Source organism: Trachemys scripta, chromosome 2 (assembly GCF_013100865.1).
Source record: "Trachemys scripta elegans isolate TJP31775 chromosome 2, CAS_Tse_1.0, whole genome shotgun sequence".
NCBI classification, from domain to species: domain Eukaryota; kingdom Metazoa; phylum Chordata; order Testudines; family Emydidae; genus Trachemys; species Trachemys scripta.
In genome coordinates this window covers 114,351,433-114,375,433 of record NC_048299.1, presented here as the reverse complement: position 1 = coordinate 114,375,433, position 24,001 = coordinate 114,351,433, and the positions used below count along the sequence as shown (strand labels likewise).

General features: G+C 41.8%; 1 protein-coding gene across 3 annotated transcripts in view; it reads left to right on the top strand.

Annotated features, from left to right (window-relative positions):
• CTNNAL1 (catenin alpha like 1) overlaps window positions 1-24,001 on the top strand; it is a 140,961-nt gene that overhangs the window by 11,978 nt on the left and 104,982 nt on the right. The gene's annotated exons all lie outside the window — the stretch shown is intronic.

Below are 24,001 nucleotides of genomic sequence, written 5' to 3'. Positions count from 1 at the left end.
AAACTGGCCTGGCCCGCCAGGGGCTTTCCCTACACAAGCGGCGTCCCAAGTTTGGGAAACACTGTCCTAAATGGAAGACTGAGTAAATACATGTCACCTCAGATTAAGGATAGTAACACTTAACCTCCATTGTTCTGTGTCTGCAGGCCAAAGACTGGTTTGTGGCTCTTGATTTACAGGATGTGTACTTCCACATACTGTACACCTGGCCCAAAAGAAGTACCTAAACTTCACAGTGAGGCCCAACAACTCGCAATACAAAGTTCATGGAGGATAGGTCTATCAATGGCTATTAGCAAGGATGGGCAGGGATGGTACCCCTAACCTCTGTTTGCCAGAAGCTGGGAATGGGCGATGGAGGGTGGATCACTTGATGATTACCTGTATTTTTCATTTCCTCTGGGGCACCTGGCATTGGCCACTGTCGGAAGACAGGATACTGGGCTAGATAGACCTTTGGTGTGACCCAGTATTTCCTTTCTTAGGTTCTTATATTCTTTTTCTGGCATGAAGAGAGCCAAGGGAACAAAGCAGGGTGGATAAAAATCAGTTTTAAAAAATAAAAAAGATTTTTGAATTTAAATTATTTTTGTTATTCTTATAAATCTATTTGAAATAGACAACCTATGTTAAGGACTAGATGTACTGTAGTCTATTACAATTATTTAAATTAAAAATATTAAGCAGTACATGTTTGCTGCTGAAGTTTGAAAGTTGAACCACTGAATTGGTGGAAGTTACTAGCTAACCAGCTGAAGCCAGAGTTTAAGTTCTAAACCAGTTTTTGACTGAAGTAGTTTCTTCTGCAGATGCAGAGAGAATATTTTCTTCATTTCATTTTATTCAACTAGTTCATTCAAGGTTAAGAAACCAATTAAGAGTTGAACAAGCAGGAAAGCTTGTTTTCCTTTTCCAATGTATGAATAAAGACCAGGTATGAGAGGATGAGACCCACTAGTTCTAAAATCTTCAGGGACATGCTGACTAAAAACAATCATTAGTTTTAATTCGTTAGCTACAGCTAATCGTTCCTTTGTATAATCAGTTTTAAATGGAAAATGTTTTGATATACTTCTTATGTATTCAACTCACAAAGTAGGTTCAACTTAAAATAAAAACTGCTTTTTATATTTATGCATCTTTAACTCCAGTGCCCATCTATAGAGCTTGACACAAAGCATAAATACAAATTTGTTCATTTTCTAATATTAAAAAATAAAAATTAGTAGTCTAAATACATGGTAAGTTGTTTAGTTGATTAAATAAATGCATATTGATACAGCTCATTCTTCTGGTTATGAAAAAAAGTACCAAATTTAGTGTAAAGGCTATATTTAGTAGCAAATCAACATATTATAATGTTTACTATACAATAAGTATCAACCTTTCTTTAGGAAGATAACTGAAAAGTACAAATGCAAAACAAGAATAAAAGCAATTATTTAAATTGAGGTTTCCTGCTTGCTGATTTATATAATGACTAAATTGATGTGTGATGGGGGCGCCTGCCCCGCACTGGGCTCTAAGGGGTTAATAGAGCCCTAGGGAGGCTGTGCAGAGGCAGCCAGTCAGGGCCCAGCAGGCCCATTTAAGAAGAGCTGCAGGGCAGAGCAGCTTCAGTAGCTGCCTGGAGCTCAAGGAGGGAAAATCAGGCTCTTAGCAGGAGGAAGGATTGCCAGCACCCTGGACAGAGCAGTGCTGCTAGCAGCGACTGGGGGGAGCTAAAGACTGCCCTTGGGTGGCTGCAGGGATTCACAGGCTGAGACTCTGAGGCAAGAGCGAAGAGGCTGCTGGGGAGCCTGGGGGACGTGGCCCAGGGAAATGAACTGAAGAGTCGGAAGGAACATAGCAAGTAGTGGCCATCTACAGGGTCCCTGGGCCAGGACCCGGAGTAGTGGGTGGGCTCGGTTCCTCCTCTGCCCCGCCACTGATGAAGTGGCCAGACAATTGGCTGCAGTTACCACTGAGGGAAATGGCTGAACAGCGGACTGCAGTTCCCCCGGAAAGGGGGAGAACAGCGTGACACAGCCGGAAGGTCCTAGGAATCACGTGGGTCGTGGAGCAGAAGTGATGACAGCAAGACACCACCAGAAGAGAGTGCACTGGCTAGCAGAGCTAATTCCTGGGATAGCCAGCAGGAGGCACTGCAGTGGTGAGTGGCACTCTGTCACATGATGATTTACATTAATCTACTTTGGCACACAGCAACATCTTTAATGTTTTTGAAAGATGTGTTTTTTGCCTTCAACTCCTTTTTAAATTTTGCATGTGAAAAAAATGGATTGTCATGTTCCAGCATGTGACCCATCTGTTCATGTAGCAGTCAGTGAAAACTTTTAGTGGATTTTTCAGATATGAGGCCTAATCCAAAGCTTGCTGAAATAAGGCCATATCTACATTAGCAAGAATAGAGCGGCGCAGCTGTGCCACCGTTAGATCACTTGTGTAGCTGCTCCATGCCAACAGAAGAGAGCTCTCCCGTCGACATAATAACTAAACAATAAAACCACCTCCATGAGCAGCGGTAGCTATGTCAGCAGAGAAGAGCTCTCCTGCCGACATAGCGCTGTGCAAACTGCCACTTATGCCAGCAAAACTTACATTGCTTGGGGGGAGGGGGGGGGTTGTTTTTTTTCACACCCTGAGTGACATAAGTTTTGCTGACATAAGTGTTGGTATAGACATGGCCTAAGATGCAGTCTTTCAATTAGTCAGCCTTTGGGTCAGGCCCACACTGAAGTTAGTTGGTGGGCTTGAGGTTGCCCATTATATAGAGCAGTGGTTCTTGACCCATGGGCTGCATGCGCCCCAAATAGCACACAGCTGTGGCCTAGCCATGTGTTAAAAACAAATCAAAATTTGCTCTCTGGTCTGGTAGGGGGCATGGGCTGGCTGAGGGGGAGACAGCATCAGGTAGCCTTGCTGGAGCACTCCTGCCAGCAGCAGGCCAGTGAGCGCCACAGGGCGGCAGGGTGTGGGAGAGTAAGTCTTTGGAGAGGTTTGTGGGGGAGGGAGGTCTGGGCAGAATAGGCACATGAACTAGGGATTTGCTGGGGTGTTGCAGCACCTCCAGTTTTTATGTGGGGCTCCGCTCCTGGCCCCGTGCCTGCGGTCAAGGCTGCTGGCCCTGTGCCCAGGGCTCTGCTCCTGGCCTTGTAGCAGGGGTCCTGGCCCAGGGCGGCCTGGCCTGGAGCTCTGCTCCTTGCCCCACTCTGTGGAGGGGTCTCTGGCCGAGGGGCGCTGGACATAGGGGTGTGTGTGTGGAGTTTTAGCAGGTGGTTCTCAACCTGCGGCCCACAATGATAAATAGGTTGAGGACCAGGGATACAGAGAATTGGATGTGACAGTACAAACAGATCACACATTTCATTGTTCAAATTATCAGTGAAGACATTTTGGATGAAGCAAGTCAGAATTCGTAAGCATCTTTGTGACTCAACAGATTACAGAACAAACAACCTGCTGATGTTTGGTGTACATCTGAAGGTAAACATTTAAGACATTTTGAGTAACATTGCATAAATAGAAATTAAATGTGTGTAGCTTGCTGTAGCAACATTTGGAAGAGCAATTTCACGGTTTGAGGAATTCCTGAGCAGCTTGAATTTTAACTAATTGCAAATTGTGGATTGCTGGTTTTAGAACTGGCTCATATCTCAGGGCTGACATCTCAAATGAAAGAGGTTTGCTGGTGATTGTGTTGTGTTGGCCTGTGGACTTATGTTTTGAATATGCTGCTCATCCTACAGATCAAGGTGTTTATCAAAGCTTGCTAAAACTCTTTACTCTGCAGGATTCAGAAAATCTGGATTCTCACATCCTGTCCCTGTAGCTAAAACCTTGTCCGCATTCTGGTCATCTTCCATCTTGGCAGCCATACCATCCCTTCTTCCTCAGCCTTGTTGATAGCTATTTCACTCCCTTCAAGTCTTTTCAAAGTGTAGCTGCTAAAATCTTCCTCTTGCATTTACCAAGAAGTGTCATTCACTTCTTGAGTACCTCCATTGGCTCCATTGGCTCCCTAACATGAAGTTTAAATTTCTCATTCTTGTGATCAGTGCAATGCTCAGTTCCACCCCTGCCTACATCTTGGACCTTGCTTCATATTGTATTTTCCCCAGCCCCACTTGCTCCAATAACAAAGAAAACCTTGATGACCCTTCTGTGTCTTTCCACTGTGCATAAGGTACAGGACGGAGAATATTACAAAAAATATTATGCCATTACATAAATCAGTGGTGGTCTCATCTGGAATATTTTTTGCAGTACTACTCACTCCATCTCAAAAAATATTGCAGAACTAGAGTGAGTTAAGAGAGGGGATGACAAGAATAACTAGAGGCATGTAAAAGGTCCTATGAAAAGTAGGATTGTTTATTTTAAAAAGATGAATAAAGGGACACATGATAAAAGTATTTAAAATAAATGTATACAGAAGCTAGATTAGGACCTTCAGTTTTTCTGGTTTCATAATGTACGTGGAAAGGGGATTTAAATTTAAAAGGTGGCAAATTCCAAATTGATAAAATCAAATACTTTGACACAGAACACGTATTTAGACAGTGGAACTCTTTGCCACAAGACGTCTTTGAGACTAAGAATTTAGCAAGTTTTTTTTAATTGTTACTTTATATGGAGAACTGACTTTGGAAAGCATATCAAACCTCATGCTTTAGGGCTTAAGCTGATCTCTATTAGAGATCTGGATGAGCTCTAATGTGGAAGGCATATTATCCCACATCCACCTAATAACATCTAGCTCTCGTAGGGTACTTTTCATCAGTAGATCTGAAAAGTGCTTTAAAAAAGAGGTTAGTCCTATTTTATAGATGAGGAAGCTAGGGCACAGAGCTGAAGTTGAGACAGCAGGCCAGTGCCAGATCCAGGAAGAGGGCACAGATCTCCTGAGTCCCAGTTCAGTACTCTAGCCACAACACTACATTGTCTTGCAAGGCTTCTTGCACCTTCCTCTTAAGCATCTGGAAATGGCCACAGTTGGAGACAAGATGCTGGACCAAGTGGACTTGCAGGTCTGATCTTACGTTCCTGGTTTTTTTGTAACCTTTCATGTTGCTGCCTTGAAGTGGAACTTGTTCGTAGTTCACCAAGCCGCCTCTGTCCTCATTTAGATTGTTTTGAAAGATATTCTTCTGAAAAGCCTACAATGAGCTATGATGGGAAAAAGAGTAGTTTTTTTTTTTTGAAAGGTGACTATAATAGGACCACAAAGTGTACATAATTGTAAATAGCTGAGTTAACTTATTCTCCTCCCCCCCCCCTTTGTTTTACTACCTTCCCCTCTCCGTTGTTGTACTTACTTGTCCTTTTGGACTATAATAAGATTGTAAACTCCTTGGTCAGAGTATGTCTTTAGTTTTATAAACCCACAAAAAGGCAGGCAGCAGGCTTGTATTTCGCATGTGTATTTGTAATCCACAGTTTAAAAACATGATAGTATCAATTTTCTTCTTGATGTGCAGTTTTTTAATGCAATAGAAAATGTTCTCTTTGGTGGCTTTGAGCTATTAATTTAACTAGTCACAGTGAACTAACAAAAGGTGTCTGCAGTAAAATGTTTGCTATTTTAGAAGTGTAACTTCTCAGATTTAAAATGCGTGAACCAATTTAGAAATGAAGCATGTAGGGCTGAATTGTCATGGCTCTTATTCAGCTACACAATTGAAATAAGCTCAGCCAAGTAAAGGCTCAGATTAGCTCCTGATACTTTCTGCAATCAAGCAGCCTACGGTTATGGAGGAGTCTTGACTCTAGCCATAACTATTTATTGTTCACAGTAGCTGGCTGGATGCACTTGGGGGAATAAACTGCTCCATGAAAAGGGGTGAAGTTGTTTAATCCACCCAGACAGGAGGGATTCATTTAAATAACCAATTTTTATCATGATTTAAATCAGCAAGCAGGAAACCTTGATTTAAATAATCAATTTTAATCTTGTTTTGCATTTGTACTTTTCAGTTATTTTCCTAAAGAGAGATTGATTCTCATTGATAGGTATGATTTGGTACTACTTTTGACTCTCCGGGAGGGCACACAATAGCTATATACGTTTATTTAAGCAGCTGTACAGCTTAACATACATTTACTGAGGTTCTTAACATCTGCTTTTTTATTATGTTAGAAAATGGTGAATGATTTATTTCTTGCTTGATTAATTTTTTACTTGTTTGATTTCTATCCAGTTTGATATGGACTAGCTAAATTGCACAAGCAGCGTTGTAAAATGTTTTAGTTAAATAGACATCTCTTCAATGTGCTGGATACTCGTAAGTTTATCAGTCAGTTTGAAATGCAAAACATGTTCTTATTAAACAAGGAAATATTCTCTGTAGTGAGTTGAACTAATTTTTGGTCACCATGTCCTTGAAGATTTTTAAAACAGGTAAATCTAATGCTCTTGCACCTCATTTTTATTTGTGGATTGGAAGTGAGAAAACACACTTTTCTGCTTTTTCAGCTCCCCATCAGTCTCTTAGCTTTCAGTGAACTAGTCATTGAACTGAACTAGTTGAATAAACTGAAATGAAGAAAATACTGTCTCCTTACCTGCAGAAGAAACTATTGTCAAACACTGGTATTTTACTTCAGCAAACTCTAGTTACACGTTTTTAACCAGGTCAGTGGTTTGACTTTCTTTAAAACTTCATCCACAAACATGAACTGTTTGAATACTTATTTAATTTTAAATAGGTTAAGGCCTAAGCTTTTAATTAAGCTGTCATGATTTCAAAATGATTTATTTTTAAACAGAAAAGTTTAATTTTAAGTGATTTTTAAAAAATAAATTGGTTTTTGTCCAGCAAAACAAGGGAGACTAGGGGAAGAATTGTGACTTGTTCTCCATTGTGTTTCTGGGTGGTGCATATGTGTCTCACCTGTTACTCAGGCCAGAATGTAATTTACAATATAGCCCTCAATGATTGAACAATTATATTAAAATATTGAGGGGAAAATGAATAAGGAATTTCTGTAAATGAAAACACGTTGAAATTAGAGGTCCTGAAGCACAATTTAGAAAGTTTAAGTGCAAGTTTTTTGTGTCTTATCAGTAGTGATATAGCAGCATGAAATGGGAATCAGATATCTAATAAAATTATTCCATTAGATCCAAAACACAGAACTATTACAACAGAACAGTTATAATTTTTGGAAACTTTATTTCAGTTAAGTTTTTGGTGATAATAGATTTGGTTTTGAGTGTTGTGCTTGACTTTACTAAATAGTGTACTGTGCTTTTCATACCATACTGCTAAAATTTATTTTCTAGTAGTCTTTTCTGTGACAAATGCATTGCAGTAAACAATATTATAAGTCACTGAAAGAAGACAAATTTAATTTATATTGATTTAGGTGAAACCAGTTGCCCTCTGCCAACAGAATCTAGTTATAAATATTTCAGATTAAATTCATTCCTCTGATCTGACTAATGGCTCAGTAGAGCTTGTTAAATTTAATATTTCCTATAGAAACATCATGTAGCAGGATGAGGGTCTTTTGATTGCATGCCCAGGGAAAATGGCTACTGTCTTTCTATTGAGTATCTGAAAAAATACATTTGACTGGGTGCATGTTTTCTCACTATGTTTAACGATATTAACAGATGGTTTTAGGCAGCTTAGGCGCACTGAGATCTCAAAAGATGGAATTATATGAATACGTTATTACAAACAGCATTAATGAGTTCATTAAAACTATGCTTCTGTAGGAAAAAATGAGCCTTTGCTTTTTTGCATACGTTTGTTTTGTTACTATTAATACTGTCAAGGCTAATTCCCCACTCTGGCATTTCGAGTGCAGAAGGTGGGGGCCCACAAGGATTCTAAAAATTAATACTGGCCACTCTAGGCTTGTATTAAACACCCAAGGTTACAGCTTTTCTCTAACTTTGGATTGGTAGATGCTGCCCCCACCCAAGTGCAGAACCCCTTTGAGAGCCCAGGAAGGTGCAGTTGGGAATTCCTTCCTGTGGGGTACCCTCAAGCCCTTTCACCCCCCCCCCCTTCAGGGAAGAGCTGAGGGAGAAGGAGGGGAAAAAACCCAAAAGAAATCAACTGTTGCCACCAGCTAATTAAACAACATGTGCACAAACCTTTTAAGACACAAAAATCCAATTCTGTTCTTAAAAAAGGTACATTTTATTGAAAGAAAGAAAGAAAGAAAATATATCTGGGAACTCAGGGTATTGCTAGATTTTAAAAGAGCAACTAAAGAATTAAGCACCAAGAATAGCTTTCTTGAGGTCCAGCTTAAAGGTTACAAGCAAAACAAAAGCACCTGGGGTTAGCACAGCGGAATCCACAAGCCATAACGAAATAAAAGGAATAAAGCTAATCACGTCTTCCTACACATTTCTTGATCTACTTATGTATCTGGGGTTTTAAATGAGTAGTTTTTAGGTATGATATTGCTGATTTTTTCATACCTGGCCCAAGCTTCTTACAGCATAACTGCTGTCCTGTTTGCCTCTCCCAGGAGAACAACAGACAGACAGACAAAAGGGGAGTCTTTCAATTTTAAAAAGTTCTAGCCTTCCCACTGGCTCTTTTTTCCAGGTGCCCACTCACTTCCTTTGCACTACCTATGCATAGAATTGAGACTTTTTAACCGTTTGCAGGTAGAGCAGTTAGAGAACAGCTACTAACAGGGATTTTATAGCTACTGGCTGGCTGGGTGTCCATAAAAAGAAGCCCTCCTTCCTTCCCCCTCCTTCCCCATTTATCACAAATACACTGATGGTTTATTTTCTTATTCAGTAAGGGCTACGTTTTGTCACCCTTACTCATTATTAGGGCTGTGGATTTGTCTTGGCATTATTTTTATCAGTCATGGAGCAGTCACAGAAGTTTTGTGATTTTTGATTAAAAAAAATATGCTGAGATAAATGAGGAGGAGGAGGGGGCGCCAGAGAAATGCTGGAGAGTGAGTCTGTCCTGCACTCTACCCCGCAGCTGTTGCGTGTACAGTTTCTGCCCCATGAAGATGGATGTAGCTCCTTATTCTAGACATTGCAACTTGGTACATGTGGTTGCAGTGTTGCCAGGGTCGGTGCAAGGATATTTTGCGCCCTAGACGAAACTTCCATCTTGCGTCCCCCCTTGCACATCGGTTTATTGAGCCTTTATAGACCCCAACGAGCCTTTATAGACCCCAGGGGTCAGCCATGCCCAGGGGCTGCTCCCCAGACCAGGTTCCCCCCTCCCCACCCCCTGAACTCCCGCCTCGCCTAGGGTTACCATATTTCAACAATCAAAAAAGAGGATGGGGGGAGAGCCCCGCCCCATCCACTCCCTCCCACTTCCTACCGCCTGACTGTCCCCCTCAGAACCTCCAACCCCCCCCCGCTCCTTGTCCCCTGACTCCTCCCCAGAACCCCACCCCCTACCTAAGCCTCCCTGTTCCTTGTCCCCTGACTGCCCCAATCCTTATCCACACCCCTGCCCCCAGACAGACCCCCGGGACTCCCACGTCCCATCCAACCACTCTCCGCCCCCTGACAGGACCCCCAGAACTCCTGACCCATCCAACCCTCCCCCCGCTCCCTGACTGCCCCCCAGGACTACCCTTACCATGCCCATGCCGGTCAGACGCTGGCTCCACGTGGAGGCAAAACACACTGCTGGGCTGCCGCAGAACCTGAATGCGGTGAGGGGGGAGCCAGGGCTCGCCGCCCTACCAAGCCGACGCTCTGGCTCTCCAGTGCCTCCGCTTTTTGGCGCCCCCAGCCACTTGGCGCCCTAGGCTACCGCCTAGTTCGCCTAGTGGTTGCACTGGCCTGAGTGTTGCCCAGGTTTGGGCTGGCTGCCCCAATGAGGGCTGGATAGGCCAAACCTGAGCAGCACTGCAACCCCCATGCCCTACGTTGCAATTCTCAGAGTCAGTAGCTGGGCCCAGCCCCCTAGGACAAGTGTCGCTGCTGGGGTGAGTTTATTAAAATCATGGACACAAAGACGACATAGACACAGACAAGTCATGAACAAACAGGAAAATGACAGTCTCAATGACATTTCTCACTGACAAACCTACAGCCTTATTCATTGTCTGAGAAATACCTTACTCTCCAAATAGTCCTGTTGATTTAATGGGGCAACTTTCAGGTTAAGGTAGTACTCAGTGATAATAAGGATGGCAGAATCTGGCCTCAAATCTTTAGCTGTAGATCTGTTCCACCTCTATAAACTATAATGAGAATAAACAGCACTTTCTTGTTTTTGAATGTAGAATAAATGATCAAATACGCAGCTAGTTAACATTTAACTTTTGTTAATATAAATTCTTTGAGGATTTCAGCAGCTGGTTATAGGGAGCAAATTTTGGTCTGTTTTTTTCATGCCAAAGACCAAGCTGTATTTAGTGATCAAAATTATTTTATGGTCAGTTTTCTCTCAAAGGATTATTAGACTTTTCTTTGTATAGCTGTGATAAATGAAGGGGGGTAGCTCCCTTTCAAGGACAGCCAGTTAGCTATAAAGTCCCTCTTGGTGGCTGTTCTCTGCTTGCTTTACCTGTAAAGGGTTAACAAAGTTCCCCAGGTAAAGGAAAAGGAGTGGGCACCTGACGAAAAGAGCCAAAGGGAAGCTAGAACTTTTTAAAATGGGAAAAAAACTTCCCCTTTGTCTGTCCTTCTCTGGAGAAGGAGACACTGAGCAGCAATGCTATAAGCAGGAATGCTGTGTAAGGCTTGAACCAGGTATAAAAATTCATCTTCCATACCTAGAAGAAATTATTGGACAGGAAATGTTTAAATAGACGCAATCAGGTTTATTTCTTTATTTTGGCTTGTGGATCTCCTCTGTGCTAACCCCAGATGCTTTTGTTTGCTTGTAACCTTTAAGCTGAACCCCCCCAATGGAAGTTATTTTGGGTGCTTAATTTTTTGGAATTGCAGCAAATCTTTTAAAATCTAGCAAAAGCCTACGTTCCAGATGTATTTTCTTCCTTTTTGTTGTTAATAAAATTTACCTTTTTTAAGAACAGGATTGGATTTTTGGTGCATATGCTGTTTGATTAGCTGGTGGCAACAGCTAATTTCCTTTGTTTTCTTTCTCAGCTCTTCCCCGGAGGAGGGTGAAAGGGTTGAGAGTACCCCACAGGGAGGAATTCCCAAGTGCTCCTTCCTGAGTCCAAGGGTTTTTTTTTTTTTTTTTTTTTGCATTTGGGTGGTGGCAGCGTTTCCCAAACCAAGGTCAGAGAAAATCTGTAACCTTGGGAGTTTAATACAAGCCTGGAGAGTGGCAAGTATTAATTTTTAGAATCCTTGCGGGCCCCCACCTTCTGCCCTTGAAAGTGTCAGAGCGGGGATTCAGCCTTGACAATAACGCAGAATGAATACAATATAACTTCTGTTTTGTAGCAGTGTAAAAACTGAATGCATGTAGTAAGTGAAACAGTAAATCCTCCTAATGAAAGATCTTGGTTAAAGAACGGGGGGATGTGAGTTTGTCATATATGTTAGTACTCTTCTGTGGATCCGCAGCTGCTTCACAAAGGTAAGTATTGCCCAAAGTTTGCAAATGTTTGAAATAGAGTAAATACAACACAGTGCATGGTTTCTCTCAGGATGCTCCTTTGTAAGCAAAGATTTGCATAATACTTCAGTATTGAATAGATGTCACATTGGAGAATTTTAAAAATACATTCTTTGCTTGAGATCAGACCCCATACAATTTTATTTTTAACTACCAATCTTTCATCAGCATGAGTCTATGAAAGTGGTCATTGGGTTGGGCTAGAGAGAGAGATTCTTTGGATTTGGAGAGGTGGTTAACAGGTGGTTGGTCATAGCCCTAGCCTGAGGGTTAGGTATATTTGTATTGTCACTTGTTTGTCAGGATCAGGATTGATGAAGTCAAGGGGAATTTAGGATGTTTTCTTACAGATAGTTGCTCTCTGGGACAATTAGATTCCTAGTGTGTGGTCACTTGCTTGACCTACGATCTTTATGCACCATAGGTTGCAAGGAATGAGTTGTTTAGCCACAAACATATTTAATTATCTGGATATGCGCATATGTGCAATAGGGAATTATTCTTGATTGACCTCTGCACATTCCCATTCTTGGAATGTGTTGATGGTGCAATTTGGACCAGTGTCACTTGCAAGTAGCACTTTCTATTCTAGCACTCTCGTATCCTCTGCCCTGCCATCCACAGCTCTGACCATTCAGAGGGTGAGGGCATAATGTGTTTTTTGTTTTTTACAGGACTAATTCAGCTTCAGGGTGTGAAAATGCAGTTAACCATAGCCTACTGTATTATGTAAACTTCTGATCATTGCTTGTGTTAAATGTACAGATAAGTAGTGTTATTTTTATGGACCTTCAGATAAATGATATTGGATATCATATTCTTGCTACAGTGTATGCAGTAAAAGGTTTTTATAGACTTGAATGTCAAACATTGTGTGCTTTCTGGCTAAAGGAGTCCTCATTAGGAAAGATGAGTAAATGTTGGTCCTAGGTACTACCTGACATTTAGAGAGATATTATTTAAAGAGTGCAGTATTTGAAATTGATGTTTTGTTTCTAAATGAATGAGCTAGTCTCTCTTTAGTTACTGAGAAGCTTGTCTCAAAAGCCCACATATTAAGTCCTCTGCAAGTGTCATCTAATGTGACAGAACAGTTGATTTTATAGTGCAAACTTATTGCAGGATTTGTATTCCTTGAAATTTTTAATGAAAATGCCCTTTGTAAGCAACTTGATGTAGAAGGGGGGGAAATGCAAACCAGTATAAGAACTAGTGCTCCAGATGTACTGCGGAACTAAAATGAGTCCTTATTCCCTGTAGAAAATATCTTGAACATTTTGCTGTAGCAGGAATAAAAAAACTTAGAGAATTCATTGAATAAAAATTTGACACAATAAGCTATATGTATGTCATGATATGTGATAGCTATAAATATTTTCTAAAACCAGGTCATGTAATGATCACTTAATGCTGTCCATGCTCAATGGGGGGGTCTCTTGCACTTCTTACAAAGAAGAATTAAAATATAACTGCTAAGACCCTCATGTGAATGAGAAGATTATGGACCGTATGACAGACTGAACATCTTTTTGTGGCTATAAAGCATCAAGATACTATTAGACAACTTGACCAAAGAAAGTCAGAAAAGAGCATTCTTCCACGGCTGCTCATAAGCAACAAGTCACATGACTCCTAATTCCTGGCAAAATCCACTGAAAGGAGGCAGACTCCCCTTATTCTCAGACTGTTGGCTCTCCAGAGCCTCAGACAGGTGTCTCATGGGAATAGTGCAAGAGGGCTTCTCAACAGAACTCAAACACCACCTAAGGATCTGCTTCACCCAAGCTCCCTTAAATAGAGGGTTGTAGAAGAATTCATTACTTATCTCAGTGAGATTTTTCAGGGGAATATTCAAGCCTATTTTCTTTCGTCAGCAGAAAAAAAAATCTGGTAGTACTAAGGCAATACTTAGCCTCAGGGCGTGTACTCTAGATATGTCAAATTCAAAACTGATAGTTTCTTTTAATCCCCAGGGATTTCTTATCTTGACAAATCAGAAAGGGCACATTCATATTCTTGTAGAGAAAGCTGAGGGTTTCCTTTATGGATCATACCCTTCCATTTGGCCTTTTGTGTATTGCACACTTGTTCACAACGATCACTTGTAGCCTTGAGAGAAACGGCATTCACACTTTTTCTGAACAACATCTTCATCAAAGTGTCCCCACTAATGAAGATGAACAAAGATACTTAGTGTACAGCGATCACCTTCTTCCAAGAATACTGCTTCTCCATAAACAGTATTCTTCTCTGAGATTATCAATAAGATTGTCTCCCCTCAAATCTGTGCTGTGTATCAGAAAAGTCACAACAAATCCACTGGAAACAATTGTTGAATTGACTTTGACTACATAGAACCACAGAGGAAGCTCATTTCTTTTGTTCCAGGCACAAGAACTTTGACCAGTCAGTTATTTCTATGGTCATAATAGGAGCTTACCTAGGTAGCCCTGCTTTGACCTTCTAGAGAAGCCCACAAACTTTAGGGGAGCTTTGGCAAATGTATTTCACTTCCCTTCCTTCCTTACTCCTCTTCCCTCCTCCCCAAGCAGTGCAGATCTCAGTGGAAGAGAACTTTGAAGCAGTTAGTTCTGCAGGTGAGTGATCAGCGAAGATTACTCATGTTGTGCATGGGTGGGCTTTTATTGGCATTTCTAAGGAGGGTGACCACTTCATTGAAAGTGAAGAAACTGGGCTTCCACAACCACTCAGCTGTCCCTAGAAAGGGAGGATCAGTGGTTATCAGAGCCATAGAAAAATGTAAGACTTATTGTTAAGCAGATAAGACCCTACCCAGTGTCTCAGGTGGGTTTCTATTGACAGTCTTGCCATGTAATATTAGCTATATAAGTATCCTCTGTCACTTGGTTATAATTTAGTTGTGTGTGTTCGTTACATTTCACTTTTTATTAGCACCTCTAAATGATGTCTCCATAAGTCTTGAGTTTAGTACACAGTAAAAATCCCTTACCCTACTTAATTAGAATTTCTTTAATTAAAAGTCTCCAGTTCTTGAAAACTTAAAAATTTTATTTGCCCTTGATTTGGAGGATGGCACTTACCTTAGGGTTACTTTCTCCTAAATGGATTCTGCCTTCAATTTTATGTTTCTCTAAAACAAAAGGGAATGTATCTGACTTCAAGGTTTCAAGAAGGGAAAAATATGCTTGACTAAAATACTTCCCTCGATCATTTGTTCTTTCCCATCACACAGCTGTGCTTTCTGAAGTAACAGGATATTGGGAGCAGATTTAATCTGTTCCTGCAGAACTTTTCTTCTTCTAATGATGCTATTCTACATATGGTATAATTGTGATTCTATTCATTATTTACTCTGGAAATTATACTTTGTTTACTGCTTAGTAATATTTCAATGTCAGCCTTCTCCAGCTCTGTCCTTTTTCTGTCATGATTTTCATAACCAATCCAGGATTCAGTGGTACCCAGTATTCTTGCAAACAGTCCTTCTAGTTTTTATACCACAACAGAATTCACTGTATCTGATGCTAACATGTATTTAATTATATACATTACACCAACATAAAATATTTTCAACTTTAGTATTTTTTTTGTTTATTCTGTATTTTGATTTGTGGTTCAGTTTAACTGACCTTGAGATGTCTTAACATTGACAACTGCTGTGTTTTTTTTGTTATTTCCCTTCAACACATACAGCCCCTCCACCCCCACCAAACAAACTTCACCAAACATCCTTCCAACTTCAGTAAATTAGACCCATCATAGTAACTACCCCAGCCTGCCTTCAAACAAATGAGGATTGTGTATTCCTATCCCATTACTTTAATCCCCAACAGCTGGGGAGATGTTACTCCTCTGCATTGTAGAAAAAAATATCTCCTTCCCACCTTGAGTGCTGTTAAGCATTTTACAGTTGGAATGAGCTAGGAGGGATTTAACTCTGTTTTAGAGACATTCCTTCCTTTTTTTTCCTTCATACCAAAGAGCCTGTCCTCATGACAGAGCATCTCTTACAAGTAATAAACTACTTATTGTAATCCCATATTACAAATTTTTGTATTTAAAATGCTTCTTATCTTTCACACACGATTGCAGATGAACATTTTCCCCTGACTCATATTCCATGGCTAACTTCTAGAGTGTTGACGACACACTTCCACAACTAGGAAACCAGTCTTTATAGACTCTCGTTCTCTTCACAGCGTACATGGAGATCCATCAACACTGAATAAGAAACCCAATAGTGGTAACAAAATTGAAATTGTATCCCATACTATTGTGAACAACATTGCTGCCAACCCCAATAAAAGTGTTTTTCAAATGGTTTGAAAAACACAACTGTGACTTCTTCCTCTTCTCCTCCTTCTCCCCCCCCCCCGTCTGCATGCATTTGTAGTAGCATTTAAGTTATTAGTGGAGATAGAATAATGTTAATATATAATTATTTGGAGTGAAATGTGGGATTCCTTTTATTCTGAGACTTGTAATTAATTCCGTATCCTATTCAGGGTTATACTGAATATAGTTATGTTTGTATTCATATGTGAAATGCCTTGGGATACAAAGTTAAAGCCAAGCGTATAAATCCAATTTCTACTGTATCTAGAAGTCAGTAATGTCATCTCTCACATCTTTATATACGACTCTTTGCTTCTCAAAATAGACATATGTTGGAAAATAGTGCCAAAACATATTTAGTTATCTAAGTAAATATATGCTGGCCTGTGCTTTAGGGTATGCAGATGACTCATAAGTCCTGCAATTTAATAGAGAAAAGTTTTCAGCATAGTTTTGAGTTCAGTTTATCTCAGACACTTTCAGCTCTGTATTAAGACATTGACTATAATCAAATCTCTTGCTCCAGGGCTTCAGCTGGTCGCTTGTAGGCTGAAGGGTTAGTAAGGATCATCCCTCCCTCCCTCACCCCCCCAGGACGCGCAATTGGCCAGATACATTCTGAGGTATCTTTTCCCCTTCCTCTGAAGCATCAGAGATGGACCACTGGACAGGGTGGACCACTACACCTCTGGGGTGGTGTAGTGAATCCTCTTTCTCAGATAGGTGGGTGGCATGTCTTGCTTACATACTGGTTCCCAGATTTGGGGTCTTGAAAGAATTTCCTCCTCAGGTCAGATTGGCAGGGACCTTGTGTTTTTAAACTTCTTTTGCAGCCTAGGGTGTGGTTTGCCTGCTAGGATCATCTGGCCATATCCCACTGTAATGTGGTGCTCATCTCTTGAGCCCTTCCTTGCAGCTGGGTGTGGTACTGCAGTCCATTTCTTTCCCCTGGTGCCCCCTGTAGACTGCCAGGTGTTCAGTGACTTAGTCCTCCGGCCAAGTCTTAAAGTCCAAATGAACCCCTTCTGGGGGTAGGAAAGAGTCTAGCAAATAAAATTGTGTCTTTGCCTTCGCTAGGGTCTTCTGCCTTGGCTCTGGACCCTATAAATTCAGCCCTTTTTTTCAGGCTCCCAAACATGCAGTGCCCCTCTTGGGATTTATGCCACTTTACCTGGGACCAGTACAGGAACCTGATCCCACCCAGGGACCCTATACATAGCAGCCACGTACTGCTTGCTTCAGTTCTCTGCTGCTATTTCCCTGGGCCTCTTCCTACCAGGCTCTTTTATCACTAGCCCCATCCCAGGGCCAGTGTCCCCTGGTTCTTCTCCCTCTGCAATCCCAGTGTGAGTTCTGCCAGCCTTAAACTCTAGCTACTTATCTGGCTTGTTTGGACAGGATGGAGTACCCTTCTTCTCTTCTCTTCTCTGATCCCAGCCAGGAACTGACCTGCTAAGACCCTGCAGTGCCTTTTATCTGAGCCTGCTGGACTCTTATGGGCTGTTGCTAGTTCTTCTAGCCCTTGAAGCACCAGGTCTCTCTAGCTTCCAAGATAGGGTTGCCACCTTTCTAATTCCAGAAAACCGAAAAACCTTGCTCTGCCTCCGCTCCCTCCTCTCTCCGTTGCTTGCTCTCTCCCACCCTCGCTCATGTGCTCCTTTTCACTGCAAGGCCCAAACAGGCATATTTATTGTTTTGACAGATGTATTATGCTAAGTTCACATTTTAGTTATTAAAGGACCCTAGAGCTGGCAGCAAAATAGTCAAAAAGGGTAATTTTTTAAAAAAATGAAATTTTATAAAGGTTTTCATGATTCTTTCCTTCCCCTCCTCCCATTTTTCGTAACCAGCTCCATGTTTTTTGTTCACTTAAGTTATTGTAATTTTGTGTGTGGAATTAGGACCACATATTATCACAGCTGCAAATGGGTCCATTAATGGCCCACTCCTGAAGCCCAAATACAAGTCCAGAGAGCACAACCACAGAAATGCATAACTGTCCAAATACATATATAAATAAATCTGTAGAAACTAACTCCCACACCTGCATGCAGAAACACACGTGTATTCATGTGTACACATCTAGCATGCAGATACACATATACTTACACATTATTTATTATTTCAGTTGTTGTTTAGTGCCTAGAGACCCCAACTAAGATCAGGGCTCCAGGGTGGTAGGTGCTGGACATAAACATAGAAAGAGAGTCTGCCACAAAGAGTTTATAATGTAGCTAGACAAAGGTGGGGAGAAATGTATAATACATTGGCTCTTCTGCAATTACTAGTCAACAACATTCACTTTTTAAGAAAGAATGCATTTCTTTTGGAGTTCCTTTCTCTTTTAAAAACTTGTTATGAAATGAATACACCTATATTTTATGTCATCAATTTTTTTGTGCGCAAGCCAGCAAAAGAAATAAGTCAGAATTAGGCTGCAAATTTTATTCACACAGGTATACACACATGTGGGAATACGTGCACCTCCCTACACACATACAGTGCATGCATGCACACAGTTGCCTACACAGAAGTCACTTTTTCAGACACTTTTCCAGGGGCTGCCTAAATCACCCAGCCAGGAAGGGAGGAGGGTGGGCTGGAGGGGATAAATGGGGGAGGGGGAAGGAGAGAGGATGGGGAGGGAAAGAGGCTAAGGACAAGAGCAGGGTGGGGGCGAGAGGGAGTAGTGAAGGAGAGAGGAGGAGGTGTGGGGGGGTATGTGGGGTGGATGGGGAAGCAGAAGGCTGCAGATGCATGAGGCTGTGGGAGCCACAGAGGTGTATAGGGATATAATGGGAGTGCAGCAGTGTATGGAGGTGAATGGGGTGTGTATGTGGGGGGGTTGGGATGGGGAGGGATGCAGGGATGGGGGTGCGGGGGGCTGGAACGGGGAGGGATGCAATGTGGAGGGGGTTGGGATCGGGAGGGATGGGGGTGCGGGGGGCTGGGACGGGGAGGGATGCAATGACGGGATGGGAATGTGGGGGGCTGGGATGGAGAGGGATGCAATGACGGGGGATGGGAGTGTGGGGGGTTGGGACTGGGGAGATGCAGTGACTGAGATGGGGGTGTGGGGGGTTGGGACTGGGAGGGATGCAATGACGGGGATGGGAGTGCGGGGGGCTAGGATGGGGAGGGATGGAATGACGGGGATGGGAGTGTAGGGGGTTGGGATGGGGGGGGAGATGCAGTGACTGGGATGAGGGTGCAGGGGTTTGGGACGAAGGGATGCAATGACAGTGAGGTGGGACAGGAAGGAATGCAGTGAGGGTATGGGGGTGCAGCCCCATTCCCAGCACTCTGAGACGGGGATACACATACCTCCAACTCCTGGGTTCTGGCAATGGGGCAAAAGACCATGGTTTGCTGCAGGGCATGTGCTGCAGCTCGAGCCCAGCCACGTGGGGAGAAGAGGGCCGGCCGGGCAACAGTGGGAGAGGCGTGTGCCATGTGACCCCTCTCAACAGCCGCCTGCTGAGGGCTCAAGTGGTGCTAGTTCCTCCCCTCCCCTGACCTAGCCAGTGGGAGCTGCACCTGAGGGTGGGGGGCGGGTCAGCACGCGGACCGCTCCCCTGGCAGCCCTAAGGATAGGAGCTGGACACACCGGCTGCTTCGTGACCCGGGAGCCACGTGGCTTGTGGTGCAGTGGCTAGCAGGGAGCCTGTCATCCCCGCACGAACCGGACATTTAACAGTCCAGTCAGTGGTGCTGACTGGAGCTGCCAGGATCCCTTTTGGACCAAAACCGGACACCTGATCACCCTATTCCAAGATGGCTGCTCCAGCGAGGCCTCTCTAGGCAGGCCTGCAGGGCACAGTTTTGCTGCTTTTCTCCCACTTTGCTGCTTCCTTAGGCTGGTTGTAGTAGAGCAACAGGGCCTCCAGCAGGGGCCATGAAGGCCTGGTACACTCTGCCACACTCACGGTATCAATTCCCTGCTGTTGCAAATACCTTGGGCATTTGGTGGCACCCTGGTCTTTCCTGTCATGTGCACATGGTACGCAACAGTTTAGTCTCTAGAGGACTGAAATACTTTAATCTAACTAAAGTCACTGGGTTCAATATAGGTGAAATTGAATGGCTTTTGATATACAAGAGGATAGACTAGATGAGCTCATGATCCACTTGGCTTTACCCCATGAAATGTATGAAAAAATCTATATTTATTTTATTATTTGCCAATAAAATAGGGTGACAACACAGATAATTAAAGTGGAAAGTTTCTAGAATATGTTGTAATTTGCATCTGTCCAGTTTATCTTCTGAGACGGAATACCTTCTCCCTCCTCCCTGTTAACCATTGTCATGTATATCAAGTTGATTGTTGTTCACGAAATGTGAACCCCACCTTCCTTCAACAAAAATCAGTTTACCTCTAGTATATCTAACTTGCATTTTAGTCTGTGGTTCTGTTTTGAATTAACCAATTTGTCATCTGCTTAAAAAAAAAAAAAGTTGGTTTTAGATTTTAGAATCTGTATGCTTTTATTAGTGATTCTTATAATACAAAATCCAGTTGCTTCTGTAGGGACAGGGAGCACGACTCCCAGGATATAGTTGTTGTGTCCTTCAGGTGGGATTTCAGCCTGCTGTACCTGTTTCCATTGTGGCACTCCGTAGGTGTTCCAGAAGAGAACTAGGTCCACAGGGAACTTGATTCTGATCACTCTGAGCTAGCCAAAATGTACAAGCCTGGTGAATCTGGTTGTGGAATTTCAGTTCTGGCTTCTTGTGACAAAAGATCTCCTGACACAGGTCCCTATCACCTGTGACAATATATCTAATTTCAGGTATAGGGCATGGCTATTTGGAGAGCAAACTTCAGAAATAAAGGCCTTTGCATAAGGTCACTTCAAGGTTGTTCTCTTGGAATCAGTCTACTTTGGTGCAGCATTCAAGGGTTTGGGAAAGTATCAGTTCTTGGTGTGATGTTCACTCTATAGTTTATACCCTTCCTGATATTCTCAAACTTTTTCGGGGTAGTCTGCCTCATAGGGATGAATGCCAGCTCACTGATTGTCCAATTACCAGTAATTGTGACCTCACAGGCCCACTTAGATAATGTGGCGTTGGGGGCATGTTCCGGTTAAATCTGGGTTCTGTGGGGAATCTGAGGCTGGTTTTCAGTTCACCTGCCTCCCCTATGAGAATTGAACTCAGCTCTGAATGCTGTCACCAAATCACTATTCAAGCCATTATGAAGAACTCTCTGGCTTTTATCACTTAAGGTCCTGTTATTACTCGCAGCATGTTCATCCAAGTGAACTGGTAAGTTTAAAGTAATTTTCTTGAAGGGATGGAAGTGATTAATTTGGATGGAAATTAGAATTAAAAATGCACAAAAACATAATTCTAATATTGTTCATTAGTTAAAACTAAAGGTGCTGGATACATAAGAAGAAAGTGTATCAAATGTTTTTATTTAAAACTCATTTATTAAACAAAGGAAGTATTATCTTAGTGAATTGAACTTATTGTTTCTGGTCATGTCCTTCAAGATTTTACAGCAAGTAGAGCTCTTCCTCTCACACCTAGTGTTTATTCATAGAAAGAGGAAAAGAAGCTCTCCTGATTTTTTTGTCTAATTGATTTTTCAACATTGAACTAGTCATTGAATTGAACTAGTTGAATAAACTGAAATGAAGATATCCTCATCTGCAGGTGCAGAGAAGGATACTGCTGTCAAAAGTTGGTTTAGCACTTAGTCTTATTCCAGGTGTTTAGCCAGTGACTTGTACCAGTTCTATTTTTTGACTTTTTTAAAAAAGGCTTTAACATTGGTTGTCATAATTTCAAATTTAATTTTAAATTGATTTAGTTTTGAAAAGAAAAATATATTTCGTTTAAAAAAAACTTAATTTGATTTTTCTGTAATCAAGTCTATTTTTATCCATGCTAGTGCTCAAGACATTGCTGTGTTTTTTGCGAAAGGCTTCCTGTTTTGTTCCATTTGAACCAAAATATAATTGTCCCTCTTTGTCCTAATCCTAAGGAACAGTAAGGAATGTTTGAATGTGATCAGTCTTAAGAATTATCTCGGTCTCAGAAGCTCAGATGCTTTTCATTCTGCATCAAGGTTCTAAGAAAGGACAAACAGCACGCAAGTCTACCCGGTATAATTGGATAACACATCCTCTCATGGAGGCGTATTTCTGTAAGAAGTGTCAGAAGCATTCAAGTCTGTCTTTATGGAATTATTGGATTTATCATGGGAAGAGTGCATACGCAGCTCTGCTGGCAATTTGTAAAGCAACCATTGTATCATGTCACATTTTTCAAATACTGTATTAGAGTGGATGTATAGCTTCAGTAGGTGCAGCATTCAGAGGGAGAATACTGCAGGCCACCGTGGGTTGCTGGTGCCTCCGTTAGGGGTCTGGAATATGCTTTGGAAGGTCCCAAGTGTCAGAATTAGCATAGACGATCAAAAAGAAAATGGGGAATTTTCCTTGTTTGATCACTTTCTTTCTTCAGGACATTCGTGTCAGTTCATACTCTACTCTCTTTAGGCTAACATCACTCCATATAGTTTGTCTAAGATTAATTTTTTTTTTTTTTACTTTAAAAGTTAGCAATTTATCATAGAACTGTTCATAGAGGTGTTACCTGAGCTTATTGAGTGATGACCTCACCAGAAAGGTTTTATGTACTGTCTCCATCTGCTGCAAGTATCTGAACTTGGCAGAAGATCTTGAAAGAATATTATTCAGGCAAAGAAAATTTTCCATTAAGATTCTTCTGTTCAGATTCAGTGTAGTATTCTGACTGAAATTTCTGTGAAATGAATGGGGCTATGTAGGACTTCGACTGGAATATTGAAGTTGTTAATAAATATTTAATTCAAACACGTGTTCACTTACTTTATTATGCTCCTGCAAAAGTTAGTTTGCTGCAGTGCAGTTAGTTCTGTTGTGTGGGGAAGTGGAGGGGGAAAGAAGGGGTTGATAGTGGGGAGAAGGTGAGAGAGCATAAGTCCTTCTGTTACTGGAGGGAAGGTTTGACAGCCAGAAGGATTTGTTTTTGCTAGACTGGAGTAGGATGGAAGCATCCCCTTGCACAGACCCCACACACCCAAAAGTATTTTCTTATAGCTGGGCAATGTTCTGCAGTTTGTGTTTTGTTTTTTTTAACAGTAAGTAGAGATGGTTTGTAGGTTTCTTAATCCCTCTTTCTTTTGTTTTCACTACTGTGGTGAAATAAGACCTATTTTGATGCAAGGCTAATGGGTCCAAAATTGAGCCTGATCTAAGAGTAATTTTTAAAAAATGTGTATCAGGTCTTGTGAGAGGTGGGGAAAGTTCCTCAAAATGTAATTTAGCTCCAATCTTGATTACTTAAATATTTTTGCTGGGCAAATTGCCAACATCAAGATTTTGATTGAGTACATGCACATCTCTGCAAATGGCCTGTCAAGGCTGTATCCCCACTTTGAACTTTAGGGTACAAATGAAGGGGCCTGCATGAAAACTTCTAAGCTTAACTATCAGCTTAGGTCTGGTCTGCTGCCACCATCCCAATGGATTCCCTCCCCTGGGAAGCCTTGAGAAACCTTTCACCAATTCCCTGGTGAATACAGATCCAAACCCCTTGGATCTTAAAACAAGGAGAAATTAACCATTCCCCTCCTTCCTCCCACCAACTCCTGGTGAATACAGATCCAACCCCCTTGGATCTAAAACAAGGAAAAAAATCAATCAGGTTCTTAAAAAGAAGGTTTTTAATTAAAGAAAAAGGTAAAAATCATGTCTGTAAAATCAGTATGGAAAATAACTTTACAGGGTAATCAAACTTAAAGAGCTCAGAGGACTCCCCTCTAGTCTTAGGTTCAAAGTACAGCAAACAAAGATAAACACTCTAGTAAAAGGTACATTTACAAGTTGAGAAAACAAAGTAAAACTAAGACGCCTTGCCTGGCTATTTACTTACAAGTTTGAAATAGGAGAGACTTGTTTAGAAAGATGTGGAGAACCTGGATTGATGTCTGGTCCCTCTCAGTCCCAAGAGCGAACGAACAACCCAAACAAAGAGCACAAACAAAAGTCCCCCCCCCCCTGAAGATTTGAAAGTATCTTGTCCCCTTATTGGTCCTTTGGGTCAGATGCCAGCCAGGTTACCTGAGCTTCTTAACCCTTTACAGG